At 39.2% G+C, this 20,452-nt stretch overlaps 1 protein-coding gene across 2 annotated transcripts in view; it reads right to left on the minus strand.

Annotated features, from left to right (window-relative positions):
- The window catches only part of peak1 (pseudopodium-enriched atypical kinase 1), a 227,674-nt gene extending 217,427 nt beyond the window's left edge, over nucleotides 1–10,247 (minus strand). For both annotated transcript variants that reach the window (XM_055155511.1, XM_055155510.1), the window contains exon 1: nucleotides 10,054–10,247. The gene's annotated coding sequence lies outside the window, so the exon portion shown is untranslated. The remainder of the gene's footprint in view (nucleotides 1–10,053) is intronic.
- Nucleotides 10,248–20,452: the final 10,205 nt, after the last annotated feature.

The raw sequence follows: 20,452 nt of genomic DNA on the forward strand, positions 1-20,452 counted from the left end.
CCTCCGAGTTGTTCTGAGTTCCAAGTTCCACCATCTGAGGAAAAGGGGCGTGTCAATGCATTTCGCTAGGCAACGCCCTCGGACCTCGAGTCGGATGGATAATCGAACGCACCATTAGTACTAATATTTTGCAGCTGATGTCATCAACATTTCATGGGGGTGTGATACTAACTGTCGGTTCTGCTCTGTCTGAGGTTTGGTTAAGACTTTAATCTGAGCTTTATTTTAACACAATCTGACCATGAAGAGGTTTAGCATCATCTCTCCTCTGAAATGTTTTGACTTGAATATTCCACAGTAAGGCATTATCTTATCTATGTAGCATTTATTTCATTATGTATCTTGAAAAAACTTGCATTCATTAATTACTAAAGTCAAGCAGGCTACTTTCCAACAGAAAACTCGAAAATAGAAAGGCAGGCTGAGGGTGTTCTTCATGTATTTCTATGGTGGAATGTTTCTGTAGTTACTATGGTGACACAATACACACATTAGTGAGCACAACAAAAATACAAAATGGATTTAAACAGCACATTTTCAGGAAAATGCTCTTTCTAAATGTGTTAAAATAAAGCTCACAAGCCTCAGACCAAGCAGTACTTACATTCAGCATGTTGATAACATCAGCTGCAAAGTACCAAGGTTCAAGTCCTCCAAGTTCAAAACACGAACTGCACATCCCTTTCATCAAATCTCAGTCTCAGATCTCAACGAAACACTGGGTTCCTGTTACCAGAGACAAAAATGCACGGTATGTCCATGTTTTGGGAATTTGGGAAATGCTCTGCAAATGTTTGTCCCCATCAGGCATCCGTACAGACCTTATCGAGCAAACATCTGTAAAACAAATCACTCCAACAGAAACAACACTAAATCTGTCTCTTTACACTATAAACAGGTGAAAGTATCCTGTGACTGTAGCGGGCTTTGTTGACACTGTGGGCTCCCCGCTGCTGTCAAAACAAACGCAAAAAGAGCAAGTGAGGTTCTAACTTCATCTCAAGTCAGAACGTTTCTATTGTATTCTGTGGAGAGAAGTGTACGCCACAAAATTACTACTACTACGTTAAAATAAGAACTTCTATGCTGTGGTTCAGGGATGTGCCCATGATTAGGGGCGGTGATACGGTGATGAAAGCGAACTGTGAAATGCTAAATGGTCACCTTCCACCCTCCAATTTCCAACTTCACTCAAAGCACTTTACATCAGGAAACCGCTCATCCATTCATACACACATTCACACATCAATGTATGCAAACATTGGGAGCGAGGTGGGTTAAGTGTCTTGCCCAATGACACAACAGCATTCATCTATAGGAGCTAAAATCACCAACCTGTGTCAGTGGCTCTGACCGCTCAAGCAATTACCATATTTTTCAGACGATACATTGCACTTTTTTTCATGGTTTGGATGGTCCTGTGACTTATATTCCAGTGCGACTTACAGCCGCGAGAGGGCGATTTAGTCTTGTGTTTCAGTATCTGCTGCTCCTGTTCCTCCTGTACCACTGTCACTTCACTCTACTGCACATGTCTCCTGCAGAAAGAGCCTCTGTCCTGTCTGTATCATGTCAGTCGATCGCACCATTACTTTTGTACCACTGAACAATTTAACATTTAAACAAACTTATAAAGGCGACTGAGAAGACTGAAAACAAAAACAAAAAAGAAAATCATATTTTGCAGATTACAAACTGCAACTAGTGAAATATGCAGTGGAAAACGGTAATCGAGCAGCAGAAAGAAAGTTTAGAGTGAGCAAGAAACTTGTGACACTGGGAGGATGCACCATGCAAATTTCCTGAAGTCACTGGATGGATGGACAAAGCCTGGACTTCAGTGACACCGAAACCATCCTGTCAGGATTCAGAAAGACCGGAATAATTCTAACTGGAACTGATGCTCTGTTTGACGACAGCTACACAGAAGAGGAGTGGCGCTCAGTTTACCTCTGGAGGTCACTGAGTTGCTCAGAAGTGACACCGAGGATGAAAAATTCTATGGTTTTAGTGATTTGGAGTGAGATGGAGAGTTTGGTAAACTTGTTCTGTTGTTTATGTTATAGTTTATCTGAAGAACTGTTCATATGTGACGTTAACAGTCTGTTGTTCTCTGTTCTATTGTTACTACAACTTGACTTTCAACATGTGTGACTTATATATGTTTTTTCTTCTTCATTATGCATTTTTGGCTTGTGCGACTTATAGTCCGAAAAATACGGTATGTTTATGTCGAGAGTGACCAACACACAAATGACCAACACTCCACCAACTGAGCTACTCTCATCACTGTGATCTCTTCTCTGTGATGATTTGTTATTTTGGTGTGTAACTGAATGTAATGCAGCAGTCTGTCCAAACATACACACTGGATTGACAGTCAAGTGTTTATTTGTGTATTTGTTATGGTAAACCTCATTAGCTTCCACTGTGCTGGTTCCTGGAGTTCTCATTAAAATGCATCAAACAGTACACGATAATCGCAGGGTTTCAGATGACTCACCCACTGCACCAGACTATACAGGGACAGATAATACTCCCTACAACTGTACAACAACTCACCCACTGCACCAGACTATACAGGGACAGATAATACTCCCTACAACTGTACAACAACTCACCCACTGCACCAGACTATACAGGGACAGATAATACTCCCTACAACTGTACAACAACTCACCCACTGCACCAGACTATACAGGGACAGATAATACTCCCTACAACTGTACAACAACTCACCCACTGCACCAGACTATACAGGGACAGATAATACTCCCTACAACTGTACAACAACTACACAACCCAACTGCACCAGACTATAACAGGGACAGATAATACTCCCTACAACTGTACAACAACTCACCCACTGGACCAGACTACAGGGACAGATAATACTCCCTACAACTGTACAACAACTCACCCACTGGACCAAACTACAGAGGGACAAATAATACTCCCTACAACTGATTTTCAAAGGATTGCTCTTTTTTTTAATGCTTTTTTTTTTTCTTTTCAAATAATGAATTCCTAACCTTTCCCACTCACAAAGTTCATAATTCTCAAATTTAGAAAAGAAGACAAATGTTTTCACGCCCTGGTGGAAACTTACACTGGCTTATGAGAAACACAAGCCCTCCTCTTTAAACATGAGCTGTGAGAACGCTCTGCTGCTTATCTCAGTGTCAGAGCGTCTACGGGGAGGTTTAGCGCTGCCTCAAAATTCTTCCATTTTTAAAACTCTTTTTGTTTCTCGGTTCAGCATTAGAAGCTCATCATTAAACATTAAGCTCCACAGAACTGCAGAGTGAAACGTTTTCAATATTTTATCCTACGGCTTCTGCTTTTCATACAAATACTTGAGAAATAAACAGCTACAGCTACATCTAACTCCATGTGGACTCTAAATAATGTACAGATCATATATGTAAGATGGAATATGCAACCCTGTATATGTTTATTTTTACTGCTTCAAACTAGGGCTGCGTGATATGAGAAAAACCAAAGTCATAATATGGTAGAAAGTAAAGAGATAGACTGATATGAGCCCGGTCAAGCAGAAGTAAACAGCAAGGCCAAAAATTCAAGTTAATGCATCTGATATAAGTTTGTATCTAGTTTATGAAACTGTTGACCTTTTTTCTGTACCATTTTTGGTTCTAAAGTTCCATACGTTTTAAACAGACCATGTATGAAACATGGAACAAAAATTATTTCCCAAATTTCAAAGACCTGCAAATCATGTAAATAAATGGATGTATTTCATCATATCTTGTGTTATTTGATCTTTGAACTGTTGATGAAGGTACATGAGTTTAAAAATAAAAAAAAAAAGTATTTAAAATGATAAAAATTAGCTTGGAAGGACTGACATATTTTATAGAAATAATTTCCTTTCATTTTGAAGTAATATTGAAGTATTCGGAAGAAAAAAGCTGACAAATTATGCAAAATCATGCACCTTCTACTTGCTTGCCTGTGGCTGTCCTGCCACAAGTAGTGACATATGCAGTTGAAAACAGTTACCAAGCAGCAGAAAAAAAGTTTGGAGTGAGTGAAAAACTTGTGAGAGACTGGACGAAAAGAGGAGGAAACTCTAACTGCAATGAAGAAAACAAAAAAAGCTAATCGCAGGCTAAAAGCTGGATTTAGCTAGAGTTGGTGGAGTTGCTCAGAAGTGACATGAAGTGAGGATGAAGAATTGAGTGGATTTAGTGATTTGGAGTGAGATGGAGAGTTTGGTAAACTTGTTCTGTTCTGTTGTTTATGTTATAGTTTATCTGAAGAACTGTTCATATGTGACGTTAACAGTCTGTTGTTCTCTCTTCTATTGTTATTACTAGAACTTGACTTTCAAAATCGAATGTTGGTTCCTGGTCTCTGATTTTATAAAACTAAATTTCACCCCAAATATGCGACTTACTGTATAGTCAGGTGCTATGTTTTTTTCTTCGTCATAATGCATTTTTTGGCTGGTGCAGCTTGTACTCCGGAGCGACTTATAGTCCGGAAAATACGGTACATACTTACGGCAAAACTTACCAAAATCTATCCTATATATTCTCCCAAAACTCAGGAAAAACCCATGGAAAAACCCACATAGGTCGATCTCTATAGAAAGCTCAAAAAAAAAAAAAAAAAATCGATTCCGCGTAACAATTTTTCTCTAACAAAGACAAAACCAAAACCAACTCAAGTCTTAACTTAAGTAGGACTTCAAACAGGAAATCATGAATATAATCTGTCTTTGTGTCCATTTGAATAAAATCAACAGTAAACCAAAGTGGAATTGAGAACTTTGTGGAACAGACTCAAGACTCAATACTTACTCCGATACAACTCTGATAGTAAAAAAACTCTTCATGTATCTAGTTTTAGTTTCGATTAGTATCTGATTTTCGATACTTCTGACAAGCTTACTCCATACAGCTGCATCCTTCTCCACATATTTCATACTTTGAGAACAGCAGGTCGGAGGTTCAAACCCCGCTCGACCCTGTGCATATGTCATTGTGTCATCCAGCAAGACACTTAACCCAGAGCAGCTGTACAGTATATCTTACCATTACCACAACTACTAAGCCGTCAGGATCGTACACCTGTCAAAGCAACATTCAGACTATTTGTAAAGCGGTTTTCCTGTATCTTATAGTAAAAATAATACACAAAGTTTGATAAAAGGCGAGATAAAAAGTACTGAAAGAGAGCAAAAACACTACGTTCACTGGAGGAAGAACTGAAGAGGACAGTGAGTACAAAGATTTATCAAGTTACTACAACTACAGTGTAAAAGTACTTCTTTCTTTATCATCAATTTCTGATAAATAATCAAGAATTGCGTATTTTATAAAAGACAATAAGGCTGAGTGAAGTTCAGACACCGTTACAACAGATTTAAAACAAAAATTGAAAAAGATTGTTGCCAGTAGAGCTGAGTAGCATTAAGAAGTTGTCGATACGATACATACCTCGATACATAGGCCACGATATGATACGCTTTTCAGTACAATGAGCTTAAAATTTGATATGATATATTTCACATCGATTTGATACAGTTCAGTTAAATCATGGCTGTGATACTGAAACTCTACTAAGTTAATTTGAAAAACACAATTTTACTCATCGAAATAGTGAAAATGTCAACACTTTTGTACCGTATTTTTTGGATTATAAGTCACAGTTTTTTCATGTTTTGGGTGGTCCTGCGACTTACACTCCGGTGCAACATATATAATAACATTTTCAGACTGAGAGCTACGAGAGGCTGTAGTTTCGTGTATCAATTTTCTGTGCATGTCTCCTGCAGAAAAAGCCACTGTCCTGCTGCAAGTAGTGAAATATGCAGCAGAAAACCGTAATCGAGCGGCAGAAAGAAAGTTTGGAGTGAGCAAGAAACTTGTGAGGGACTGGTGGAAAGCGGGAATGGAGAACACAACTTCAACCGAGAAGGTGCACCGTGTAACTTTCCTGGAAGTCAATGGATGATAAGGCATGGACTCCAGTGATAACCGAAGTTTCGCGGAGTTGCTCAGAAGTGACACCAAGGATGAAGAATTCAATGGATTCAATGGATTTAGTGATTTGGAGTGAGATCGAGAAGTTTGTTAAACTTATGTTCTGTTGTTTATGCTATAGTTATCTGAATAACTTAATATGTTACGTTAACATATTAACGCCTATTCAGTCTGTTGTTCTTTATTCTCTTGTTATTACTAGAACTTGCCTTTCAACATGAAATGTCAGTTCCTTGTCACTGATTTTATAAAATAAATTTCCCCCAAAAAGTGTGACTTATAGTCCGGTGTGACTTGTATATGTTTTTTTCTTCTTCATTATGCATTTTTTGGCTGGTGCGTCTTATATTCCAGAGCCACTTATAGCCTGAAAAATCTGGTAGCTCTTACACAAAATAATTTAGTAAAAATTACTCTTGGCGATATATCAATACAACAGCCCATGATATCGATACTGTAGCATCACATTGAACGAGATGATATGTCGATATTTCAATATTTTTGCACACCTTTAGTTGTCAGTTTCAATGATTTGCAGCACTACTACTCAGTTAAATCTGATATGCAAAATACAAGTCAAGATCTAGTCTGGAGCACTGCATCTTGGCAAAACACTTCACACACATTGCCGACTCCAGGAAGGGCATCTGGCACAAAAACACTGCCAAGCAACAGTTATAAATATTACATGCATTTTGTTCTCCATCAGACGATTTGCATTTTAATACCACAAGTGAGACTTTACTTAAAGGTGCAGTGGAAGGTCCACCAGCTGCTTGTTTCCATGGTGATGTTATTGCTTTTCCAGGAATATTCCACATTATCTTAGTATCTCCATCGAGGAACTTATAACACAACTACCAGGCCAAGTTACAAGTAAAATCGATGGAGAGGTAAATCTGTTCACAGCAAGAACATATCTTTTCCATTCATGTATTTATTTTTGCTATAGAAAAAGCTGGAATTGAATAATTGCTTTGCCAAGAATGTTTAACTTTAACATGACCAAACACAAAGAAAACGTGACTATACTGACTCATGTTCGTCATGAATGGGCCTAGTGCAGAACCATTTTCCTTAATTACTCACTCGTTTCACAATTTTATTACAACAACCAAACCAAACCAAGCCGAAGGTGCCCCAGTTTTTGTTTTTGAAAATCTAGTCACCCTATACTAAGACTGTGCAGTTAGGGATGTAACGATATCCAAATCTCACAATACGACATTTTCATGATCTGCATCTCATGGTACGATATTTATTATGATATTTGTAGAGGTGAACAAAACGGTGAATATGTAACTTACTTCTTTAAAAAATACTGATACTGTTAATAATGGTGCTGTTGTAATATGAAGAAGATTTAAGATTTAAAAGTGTTATTAATGTTAAGTTTCTAATGACAGCACCAAAGGATCATGGTCTATGTAGTTCCCTGTTTTTTTAGCTATTGCTGCACCATAACAAAGAGACTTGAAGTTTCGATATATTTTGACAGTCCACGATATTATTGTGCGAATTCTGATGACACAATATCACGATATTTTGGTTATTGTTACATCCCTATGTGCAATTAATCAAATTTTGACCACGATTTCGATTTGTGTGTCAAACGATTTCCAAACTCATTTAATCGAGTTGAAACAATAAAGCTTAACAAAGTTTATTTTGGGATATTTTTTATATAAAATAAGTATATTTAATATTTTTTTAAATATAAAGATTGTAGAACAGCTGGATATAGAGTTTATTTTGGACACATTTATGTTTTTTCTGTCTTGTTTCATGTCCAAAGTATATTTTATTCATTTTATGTTTTATACATCGCAAAACTGCTCTAAAGGTTCATATCTGTAACCTATATTTATTTTCAGTTTGAAAGTTTTTTGTAAATTATCAGTAAAAGTTTTTGAGAAAGAGAAATGCTGATTGTGTAACTAAAAAATAATTGTTTGAATAATCGTGATTTCAGTATTGACCAAAATAATCGTGATAATGATTTTTTCCGTACTCGAGCAGCTCTACCCTGTACATAGCGGATCTTTAACTCTGGTCGTCATTAGGGATGTAACGATATTCAAATGTCTCCGTTCGATATTATCACGATATGCAACTCACGGTACAATATTTATTGTGATATTTTGGAGTGGCAAATATAATTCTGTGTAGGACCCATTTTTGCTTTTAAAATACCATGACAAGATTTTGATGCGCATCTCAAGAATTCAAGTCAAAAACATATTTCTTCATGTTGTCTGCGCTGAAATGAATCATGGGATATGTAGTTCCCTATGGTTATAAGCTGTTCTAACTAAACAACAGTGCATTTAAGCAAAGGAACTTATAATTTCATATATTGTGACAGCTCTCGATATTATTGTGAGACTTCTGATGATACGATATCAAGATATTTTGGTAATTGTTAAATCCTTATGTGCAATTATTCGAATTTTGATTGCGATTTCGATTTGTGTGTCAAACGATTTCCAAACTCATTTAATCAAGTTGAAACGATAAAGCTTAACAAAGTTTATTTTGGTACGGTCAGAATCTCAAGAATTCAAGTCAAAAACATATTTCTTCATGTTGTCTGCGCTGAAATGAATCATGGGATATGTAGTTCCCTCTGTTTATTAACTGTTCCAACTAAACAACAACACATTTAAGCAAAGGAACTTAGAATTCGATATATTGTGACAGCTCTCGATATTATTGTGAGACTTCTGACGATACGATATCAAGATATTTCTGTTATTGTTACATCCCTATGTGCAATTAATCTAATTTTGATTGCGATTTAGATTTGTGTGTCAAACGATTTCCAAACTCATTTAATCGAGTTGAAACGATAAAGCTTAACAAAGTTTATTTTGGTACGGTCAGAATCTCAAAAATTCTAGTCAAAATCATATTTCTTCATGTTGTCTGCGCTGAAATGAATCATGGGATATGTAGTTCCCTCTGTTTATTAGCTGTTCCAACTATACAACAATGCGTTTAAGCAAAGGAACTTATAATTCGATTTTTTGTGACAGCTCTCGATATTATTGTGCGACTTCTCACGATACGATATCATGATATTGTCACGATATTTTAGTTATTGTTACATCCTTAGTAGTCATAGTCGCTGGTCTTTATTGATTTACTGTTTTATGACACTAGAATACAGTATGTGCCATGAGTGTGCCAGTTGCTCCAAATGATGCAGCAACTTTGTTATTACATAATCATTATCATTGCAGACTAATCACCACGTGCGTAAAGTAGGTTTACAGCTTCAAACCGTTAATTGCACAATAATTAAACACATGAAATAAGTTTGGAAACAACATAAATCTTGACCTACACCGCAGTTTGCATAGTTGTGTCAAAATGCGCCGCTCGCAGACTGCCAAAACCCAAACCGTGACAACGCGTTGAAAGGAAATCGCAACTTCTCAACGCGTGAAATTACCGCGTGGTGTGCGGCAACACAACTGTCATCTCGTGAGATTAGACAAGACCGTTTTTTTTTGGCACGTTTCTTTACGATATTCAGCGCTGAAATCCAACCCTTTACCTCGTGCCCCGCAGAAGAAGACCCCTGGTGGAGGTGGTGGTCTGCGCATTGGGAACGGACAGGCTAACAGCGCTAAGTCAAACGCCACCCAAAATGCAATGTAAACAGTGCGTAATGGCCACTCGCGGGACGCTTTTTGACGAGCTAAACCAACTTAAAACTACAACGTGACCAGATATGAACAGTCTGTGTGTACGAAGCGAGTTGTCCGTGTGTTTTTGGACCTTTTTTGAGCTTTGACAGTAGCGTGAACGTTGCAGCGTGAAGTCAGCTATGTCTTTCTCCAAAAATACAAACTTTAAAGGCTTGATCCACATTGTAAACGCTAAAATCGCGTTTTTAACCAGCTTAAATCTCAGCTGCAGGTTTCTCCAAACACAAGAAAGTTGCGAGCCACAGGAAAGAAGTAAGAAGTAAGGAGAGACTTCGGGTTAGGACACTTTCTGTTACAGAGATACAGACCCGTGGCGAACTTTACCGTACCTTTTCTGAGGTCTGCGTGCGCCCCTCGGTCAGCAGTCCACTTGGCAGCGCTCGGTTCCGTGGTAAAAATCGCGTAGTTTTGACGTAAATGACCAAAATTCCGCCGTCGTAGAGCTGAAGTGTTGGAGTGACACGGGTTTTTCTCGCTCTGCTCCTCTCTCTCTGTCCCTCTTTCTCTCTCTCTCTCTCTCTTTCTGCGTGTCTCCAGTCACAGGCAGCAGTTGCAGTTTTTTCCAGCTTGGTACGGGAGCGCGCGCAATGGGATTCGGGGCTGGACGAGAGCGGCGGGAGCGCGCACTCAGTAAGGATCACCAAAACTGAAGCACCTCCACGGACAAGCAGGGTGAGGAGAAGGTCTTTAAAGGTCCCATGTTACGCAAATGGACTTTTGTGAGCCATGTTATAATACTGTCATCTCCTCAAAAACAGACCTGGACTTGTGTTTTGTTTCATCACACATGTTTGAGTATATGTTTTATTATTAGTCTGTCTACATCTCCAAAGCTCAAAATGCTCTGTTCCACCTTGTGATGTCATGAAGCGGTACTTTTCAAGTTAACACCAACCTTTTACCTTTAGTTCAGTAGAGATTGTAAATTCCAGGGCTGAAATGATCCAAATGATTCTAGTGAATGTATATAGTAAGTCTTTATTTATATAGCGTTTTCATGGACATTTTCTATCCACAAAGACACTTTACAGAGCATTATTCAGCATTATTCATTCACTCTCTACCTGGTGATGGTAAGACACTGTTGTAGCCACAGCTGCCCTGGGGCACACTGACAGAAGCGCGGCTGCCATGCCACTCGGCGCCATCCGTCTCTCCGACCACCACCATCACTCACACACACACCACTTTCATACTAGACAATGTGGGTGAAGTGTCTTGCCTAAGGACACACAATGATTGAATTGATTGTATTTAACTGACCTTGACTATCAACTGTTCATGGAGACCTGGAGCATGTTTATGGTGTATGGTGTTTAAAAACACAGTGGACAGGGTTCCCATAGTAATGGAAATCCTGGACAAGTCATGGAATTTTGTAAATTCAATAAAAGTTCTGGAAAAGTCATGGAATACGGAATTAGTACATGCAACTACAGCGCTCTGTTAAGTTCTCATTAGGATATTACCGTATTTTTTTAACTATAAGTTGCTCCAGACTATAAGTCGCACCAGCTAAAAAAATGCATAATGAAGAAGAAAAAAACATAGATAAGTCACAGCGTACTATTAAGTCGCACTTTTTGGGGGGAAATTTATTGTATAACATCAGAGATCAGGAACCGACATTTCATGTTGAAAGTCAAGTTGTAGTAATAACAATAAAACAGAACAACAGACTGTTAACGTCACATATGAACAGTTCTTCAGATAAATATAACATAAACAACAGAACAGAACAAGTTTACCAAACTCTCCATCTCACTCCAAATCACTAAATCCACTGAATTCTTCATTTCAGATTCAGCATCAGTTCCAGTTAGAATTATTCTGGCCTTTCTGAATCCCGACTTTGTCAGTCCAATGACTTCTAGGAAAGTTATAAGGTGTTACATGTCTGTTTACCTCCAGAGGTCATGGAGTTGCTCTGAAGTGACACCGAGGATGAAGAATTGAATGGATTTAGTGATTTGGAGTGAGATGGAGAGTTTGGTAAACTTGTTCTGTTCTGTTGTTTATGTTATAGTTTATCTGAAGAACTGTTCATATGTGACGTTAACAGTCTGTTGTTCTCTCTTCTATTGTTATTACTAGAACTTGACTTTCAACAGGAAATGTCGGATCCTGGTCTCTGATTTTATAAAATAAATTTCCCCCCAAAAGTGCAACTTATAGACCAATACGATACAATATATATATATATATATATATATATATATATATATATATATATATATATATATATATATATATATATATATATATATATATATATATATATATATTATTTTTTTGTTCTTCACTATGCATTTTTTGGTTGGTGCGACTTATATTCTTATACTCCGATTTATAGTCCACAAAATACAGTAGTCATTTTTGTATTTCAATGCCCTTCTTAAAGCTGCCATCTTTAGATCGTATTCTCAGTTGTATTCTCACATGACACCACTAGATGTCATCTATGTTATTGCTGTATGATAATGGATCGTCTTTGGACTGACATCTACTGGGATGAAAAAGGAAAATAAACTTACAGATGGTAGCTTTAATCCAGTTAGTGGTTACATAGTGCACCTTTAAAGCTGATCTATTATGCAGTTGTCACTATCAATCAATGTTTCAGATCTATGTTCTAGTTGTTTCACCTCACCATTTACTCACCTGAAGCTCTGAAGTCCTTCTCCAATTTTATGGTGATACACGTAGGTTTGGCAACGTAGTGTAGTCATTTTGATACAGTTTTTTTTTTTAAATCCTCTGCTCACAACAACTCACCCTTATGTAACAGATAATACTCCCTACAACTGTACAACAACTCACCCTTATGTAACAGATAATACTCCCTACAACTGTACAACAACTCACCCTTATGTAACAGATAATACTCCCTACAACTGTACAACAACTCACCCTTATGTAACAGATAATACTCCCTACAACTATACAACAACTCACTCTTATGTAACAGATAATACTCCCTACAACTGTAGAACAACTCACCCTTATGTAACAGATAATACTCCCTACAACTATACAACAACTCACTCTTATGTAACAGATAATACTCCCTACAACTGTACAACTCACCCTTATGTAACAGATAATACTCCCTACAACTGTACACAACAACTCACCTTATGTAACAGATAATACTCCCTACAACTATACAACAACTCACCCTTATGTAACAGATAATACTCCCTACAACTGTACAACAACTCACCCTTATGGAACAGATAATACTCCCTACAACTGTACAACAACTCACCCTTATGGAACAGATAATACTCCCTACAAATGATCTCTGTTTTCTCTTCACTTGTTTTTTTTTTTTTTTTTTTTGTAAATGAGCAGGCGACTTCAGATTGTCAAATGTTGTTTTTCCAAACATAGTCTCCTCCAGTGCAGTGACAGAGCAGAGGTCAGAGCCAGGAGAGTCCAGGATGTGAGGAAAAAAAGGAAGAGGAGCAGGAAGCAGGAAGAGGAAGTGGAGTAGGACTAGGAAGTTGAAAAGGAGGAAGAAGAGGAGGTTGAAGAGGAAGAGAAGGAAGAGGAGTAGGAAAAGGAGGAAAAAGAGAAGGTTGAAGAGGAAGAAGAGGAGGAAGAGGGACAGACATGATGACTCCAGTTTTCCAGTGATGCTTTTTCCCTTCCACAGCTGAATAAATGTGAGTCATTTTACATTTGACTGGACAAAACACAACTCCACACACTGTACGTAAGAACAGAAGAGGATTAGAAGAAGGTTAAGGTCACGTATGAGTCAGGCTCTCGTGTGTTAGAGCCGCTGGACTGAATATTTACTTCCCTTATGCATTCTGAGCGTCCTAATTACTCAAAACAGTGAGTCAATAAGCACTTTTATTGCAGATTTTATTGCATTTTACAGGTGAAAGCAAATCAAAAATTGTTACAGTTGATTTAAGATAACATAAAAATACAATAATACATGTTGCATTAAACTTATCTATCGACAGCAGGAGAGTCACACTCAAATTCACAGAGGCCAAAATTAAAAACTAAGTTGTGGGCCAAAGAAAATATTTATTGAATATGTTTTATAATAGTTTTGCTTAAACATTGAATCCAGAACAAGCTGAATATAAAATAATAACAAAAATTTTAATAAATAATGTCTGTATATTCTATCTGTAGCCAGTGGGCAGCTCTAATATATATTTGATATGATCTCGCAGGCCAAATATAATTATATTGCGGGTCAAATTTGGCCCCCAGGCCTGAGTTTGACATGTCTGATCTACAGTGACAAGCTGGTGAAACCACAAAGCCAAGTTATAAGTAAGATCTGTGGAGAGGCAAGTCTGCTCACAATAGGAATTTGTGTTTTTTTGGAACAGTGTAGTTGAATAAATGCAAGACAGAACATTCTAGGCAACGCAATAACCTCTCTATATATGGAGACAGATACTCCTTAAATAATCGGTACAATATTGAATACATTTATATAGGTTGTTTTGAATCGGAGTACGTGGCACTGTGAAACCATGAACCATCAACATTCCCTGGGGTGTGATACTAACTGTCAGCACTGCTCTCTCTTTAATAACAGACCTGGAGTTGTGTTTTGTTTCATTCACGTGTTAGACTAACCCTTTACTATTAGTTTACATCTGAAAAGTGTTCAAAATGCTCTCTTCCACCTTATGATGTCATGAATTGACATTAGTTCACTAGAAATTGGAAATTCCACAGCTGAAATGATCCAAATCATCCTAGTGAAGATGTATGAAGTTTAAAAGCACAGTGGAGCTCTTCCTGTATTACCACATGACATCACAAGGTGGAACATTTTTCAGTTTGAAGAAAAACTCAGTCTAAATGTGCAGAGTTTGTGAGTTAAACATGTGTGAATGAAACAAAACACAACTCCAGGTCTGTTTGTGATGAGGAAAAATTAAAACATAGATCAGAAAATAGTGTAATATAGTCAGTGTTGGAGAGTAACAGATTACATGTACCAGAGTAATCAGAGTACAAATTATGAGTAACTGTATTCGGTTACAGTTACTGTTTCCATGAGTGGTAATTGGATTACAGTTACTTTGTTGAAATAAATGGATTACAGGGCGGTAATTTTCAGTTTTCACATTTTGGGCTAAACAAAGACTAAAACTAGAACTAAAACCAGAACTAAACTAAACCAGGACTAAAAACTAAAAACTAAAAAACTAAACTAGGACTAAAAACTAAAAAACTAAACTAGGAACTAAACTAAACTAAACTAAAAACTAAAACGACTAAACTAAACTAGAACTAAAACCAAAACTAAACTAGGACTAAACTAGAACTAAACTACGACTAAACCAGAACTAAAACCAAAACTAAACTAGGACTAAACTAGAACTAAACTAGGACTAAACCAGAACTAAAACCAAAACTAAAGTAGGACTAAACTAGAACTAAACTAGGACTAAACCAAGACTAAAAGCAGAACTAAACTAGGACTAAACCAGGACTAAAAGCAGAACTAAACTAGGACTAAACTAGAACTAAACCAGAACTAAAACCAAAACTAAACTAGGACTAAACCAGGACTAAAACCAGAACTAAACTAGGACTAAACCAGGACTAAAACCAGAACCAAACTAAAAAGCATGACAATATCAAGTAATCCAAAGTATTCAGATTACATTACTCACTTTAAGTAATTTATTGGATTCCGTTACAAACTACATTCTGGTGTATGTAATCTGTAATCTGTAGGGGATTACATTTTAAAAGTCACCTTCCCAACACTGTATATAGTATACCTTCAAAGTTACAATTTTAAACCAGAAAAATTACACAAAGAGCGAAATACAAACTGACTAAAACAAGAATCACATTTCAGAACATTCTTGCACACGAAGGGTCATTGCTACGCAGAATATATACATTAACTCGGAGTATATTTATAGAACATTCTTACAGTCTTTGCTCATTTTTGTCACCGATGTGTAAGATCCACTGTCACGGCCAAACAAGCTGCTTTTGTGTGCGCTCGTGGAGGAGGAGAAGAAGAAGCGCGAGGGCTGCGAGGAACTAGGTCAAATCATGAACCATTTTGTCAGTTATGCTTTGGTGCAGTAACGATGGATCTGTTTTAATGGCTTTTCAGTTTCCAGATCAATTGCAATGATTGGGGCCACGGTCTGCGTCCGTTGTAACCTCGTTAGGAGAAATAAGTTCGATGTAATTGGCGTTTTTCACAACAGGACAATGTACAGTATGAGGAGCGGCCATTAGGGTTAGTTTTTATTTTATTTGCAACATACAAGACGCGCACAGACGTAAGACAGAACAGGCAGTGTTGGGGAGTAACGGATTACATGTACTGGCATTATGTAATCAGAGTACAAATTATGAGTAACTGTATTCGGTTACTATCGGCCGATAGTCGAACCTCGGATTCAGGAGGAGCAGTGTGGTTTTCGTCCTGGCCGTGGAACACTGGACCAGCTCTACACTCTCCATCGGGTGCTCGAGGTTCATGGGAGTTTGCCCAACCAGTCCACATGTGTTTTGTGGATCTGGAGAAGGCATTCGACCGTGTCCCTCGTGGTGTCCTGTGGGGGGTGCACTGGGAGTATGGGGTCCGGGGCCCTTTGCTAAGGGCTGTCCGGTCCCTGTATGACCGGAGCAGGAGCTGTGTTCGCATTGCCGGCAGTAAGTCAGACCTGTTCTCGGTGCATGTTGGACTCCGCCAGGGCTGCCCTTTGTCACTGGTTCTGTTCATTGTATTTATGGACAGAATTTCTAGGCGCAGTCAGGGGCCGGAGGGGGTCCGGTTTGGGGACCACAGGATTTCATCTCTGCTGTTTGCGGACGATGTTGTCCTGTTGGCTTCATCGAACCAGGACCTGCAATGTGCACTGGGGCGGTTTGCAGCCGTGAAGCGGCTGGGATGAAGATCAGCTCTTCCAAGTCCGAGGCCATGGTTCTCGACCGGAAAAAGGTGGCTTGCCCTCTCCGGGTGGGTGGGGAGTCTTTGCCTCAAGTGGAGGAGTTCAAGTATCTCGGGGTCTTGTTCACGAGTGAGGGAAGGACGGAACGTGAGATTGACAGGCGGATCGGTGCAGCTTCGGCAGTGATGCGGTCGCTGTATCGGACCGTTGTGGTGAAGAGGAGCTGAGCCGAAAGGCGAAGCTCTCGATTTACCGGTCAGTCTTCGTTCCTACTCTCACCTATGGTCATGAGCTCTGGGTAGTGACCGAAAGGACGAGATCGTGGATACAAGCGCTCGAAATGAGTTTCCTCCGCAGGGTGGCTGGGCGCTCCCTTAGAGACAGGGTGAGGAGCTCAGTCACACGGGAGGAGCTCGGAGTAGAGCCGCTGCTCCTCCACGTCGAGAGGAGCCAGTTGAGGTGGCTCGGGCATCTGTTCCGGATGCCTCCTGGGCGCCTCCCTCGGGAGGTGTTCCGGGCATGTCCCGCCGGGAGGAGGCCCCGGGGAAGACCCAGGACACGCTGGAGGGACTATGTCTCTCGGCTGGCCTGGGAACGCCTCGGGGTCCCCCTGGAGGAGCTGGAGGACGTGTCTGGGGTGAAGGAAGTCTGGGAGTCCCTGCTTAGGCTGCTCCCCCCGCGACCCGGCCCCGGATAAGCGGACGAAAATGGATGGATGGATGGATGTATTCGGTTACAGTTACTGTTTCCATGAGTGGTGATTGGATTACAGTTACTTTGTTGAAATAAATGGATTACAAGGCAGTTCTTCCCTGTTTTCACATTTTTGGATAACCAGGAATAAACCAGGTCTAAAACCAGGACTAAACCAAGTCTAAAACCAGAACTAAACTAGGACTAAACTAGAACTAAACCAGGACTAAAACCAAAACTAAAGTAGGACTAAAACCAGGTCTAAACCAGGTCTATAATCAGGACTCAACCAGGATTAAATTAGGACTAAACCAAGTCTAAAACCAGGACTAAAGCAGGACTAAAACCAGGACTAAAGCAGAACTAAAAGCAGGATTAAACCAGGACTATTTCTTTAGTTGTGCAGTGTACCAGGTTTACTAATATTCCTCATCTCATCCCCATGGAATTATTTATAAAATACAAATTTATAAAACGTATTTGATGCGGCGTATATTCAGGTGCACTCAATAGTCCAGAATTTACGGTATATGTTTCCAACCAAAAATGTACTGTTTATATCTTATCTGTTTGTAATTTATGTGTCTTGTCTGTTTTTATGTGTGTATTTTATTTTTTTGTACTGACAGGTGTTGAAAACTGACACTTGTGCTAAAACATTCAAAGCACACATCTGGTTTGTCTAATACGATTGCGATGTCCTCAATAAACTTGAAAAAAATACTATTCTACGTCCATCTACTCATATTTTGTACTACTTTAAACACAAAGTAATGTTTTTTCTTGTTTAAACCTGCAGTCTTATAACGAATGACTCAGGACTTTCTGGAAACTTGAGTCATTCTGCCCCTAAAGAATCAAATCACTAGAACTTTCAGCTCGTGGAAAGAACTGGACCATCCTTTTTAAATCCTCAGTTATTTGGCGTCTTCTCTCCCCAATATCCTGTCAATAGCAGTATCACACGCGTTTGTAGAGAATTCATGAACAGATTTTTAGATTTGTATGGAGATCCATCTGCAGAAAGTGAAAAAGCCCGTTCCAGCTGCTCCAGGAGGATCTGCTTGGGCTGGTCTGGGAAGAACATTACTGGACACGGCTCAAAGTTCAAAGGCATTTCAAGGAAGTTTTTCTGTGTGTCTTTCTTCGGATGGAATGAAGTACGTCCTGTTTTGTGGTAATAATATTTGATAAAAGTTTGTTTAAAGGTGCAATGTGTAACTTTTCTGGTGGAGGAGATGTTGTTGCTTCGTCTGAAATGTCCCCAGGTTTGACTACCCCAAATTTAAGACCTTTTTAAGACCACTTACATGAAAATTAAGACCAACATCACACCCATTAAGTGGGCAAAAAACACCAGATCCCATTCTAATAATGACCAACCAACTGCAGTACTATATCTAGAATCTAAGAGCCACTTTGGACTAAACCTGCACTTCCCCATGATCCATCTAACGTCTTTCCCCACTCTAGTGATTGTTTACTCATTGCTGCCATGCCAGAAACCAAACTCTACATTAGATGTTCATTCATGTTATGTGATTTCACATTGTTGCTTTTTTCCCCTCCTTCCATTTAAAGAGGTTTGTCTTGTTGTAGAGTGAGTAGATCTCACTTCGGGGCCTCCCGTTCATTGGGGTTATGAGCACCTGGCAGTGTTGGGGAGTAACAGATTGATTATGTAACTCCGGTACATGTAGAGTACAAATTATGAGTACCTGTATTCAGTTACAGTTACTGTTTCAGTGAGTGGTAATTGGATTACAGTTACTTTGTTGAAATAAATGGATTACACGGCGGTATTTTCCTGTTTTCACATTTTGGGCTATACCCCCCTTTTTTTTTCTTCCCTCGTGGTAATTCCACTCAGTGCTGGACACTAAACCAGGACTAAACCAGGACTAAACCAGGACTTAACAGGACTAAACCAGGACTTAACAGGACTAAATCATGCTGCGAGGACCATGTCTCCTCCTCTTCTATCAATAATATTTTTAATATGGTTAAGTAAAGACTCTGCCTTTTTATTGTCTTTTAACAGACAAAACTTATGTGAAGATTTCCTCGTCTTTGTTTCTCTACAGCAAATCAAGTAATCCAAAGTATTCAGATTACATTACTCACCTTAAGTAACTTAATGGATTCCATTACAAACTACATTTTGGGGTGTGTAATCTGTAATCTGTAGGGGAATACATCTTAAAAGTCACCTTCCCAACACTGGCACCTGGGCTGGCAACCATTTTGTGTACTGTGGTCCAAAGCAAGAAAAATTATCTGACCAAGGCTTTTTGCCCAAAAGTTCCTCCCCTCACCTGTGGTCATGAGCTCTGAGTAATGACCGAAAGGACAAGATCACAGATACAAGCTGTCAAAATGAGTTTCCTTTGCAGGATGACTGGGCGCTCCCTTAGAGATAGGGTGAGGAGCTCAAAGTAGAGCTGCTGCTCCTCCACGTCGAGAGGAGCAGCTGAGGTGGCTCGGACATCTGTTCCAGATGCCTCTTGGGTGCCTCCCTAGGGCGTGGCCTGGAAACACCTCAGGGTCCCCCCTGGAGGAGCTCGAGGAAGTGTCCAGGGTGAAGGAAGTCTGGAGTCCCTGCTTAGACTGCTGCCCCTGTGACCCGGCCCCGGATAAAAGCGGACGAAAATGGATGGATGGATGGATGTATTCGGTTTAGATCTTAGTTTAGACCTGGTTTAGATCTAGTTTAGACCTGGTTTTAGCCCTGGTTTAGCCCTGGTTTAGACTTTGTTTAGTCCTGGTTTAGTCCTGGTTTAGACCTGGTTTTAGCCCTGGTTTAGCCCTGGTTTAGACCTGGTTTTAGACCTGGGTTTAGTCCTGGTTTAGACCTGGTTTAGTCCTGGTTTAGACCTGGTTTTAGACCCTGGTTTTAGCCCTGGTTTTATTCCTAGTTTAGACCTGGTTTAGATCTGGGTTCAGTCCTGGTTTAGACCTGGTTTAGTGTCGGCAATGAGTGGAATTACCCCAAAAAAAAAAAAAGGGATATAGCCCAAAATGTGAAAACAGGAAAATACCTCCATGTAATCCATTTATTTCAACAAAGTAACTGTAATCCAATTACCACTCACTGAAACAGTAACTGTAACTGAATACAGTTACTCATAAT

The sequence above is a fragment of the Boleophthalmus pectinirostris genome, unplaced genomic scaffold (genome assembly GCF_026225935.1).
Source record: "Boleophthalmus pectinirostris isolate CB_2022bp ecotype Guang Dong unplaced genomic scaffold, ASM2622593v1 HiC_scaffold_2, whole genome shotgun sequence".
Taxonomy (NCBI): Eukaryota; Metazoa; Chordata; class Actinopteri; order Gobiiformes; family Gobiidae; genus Boleophthalmus; species Boleophthalmus pectinirostris.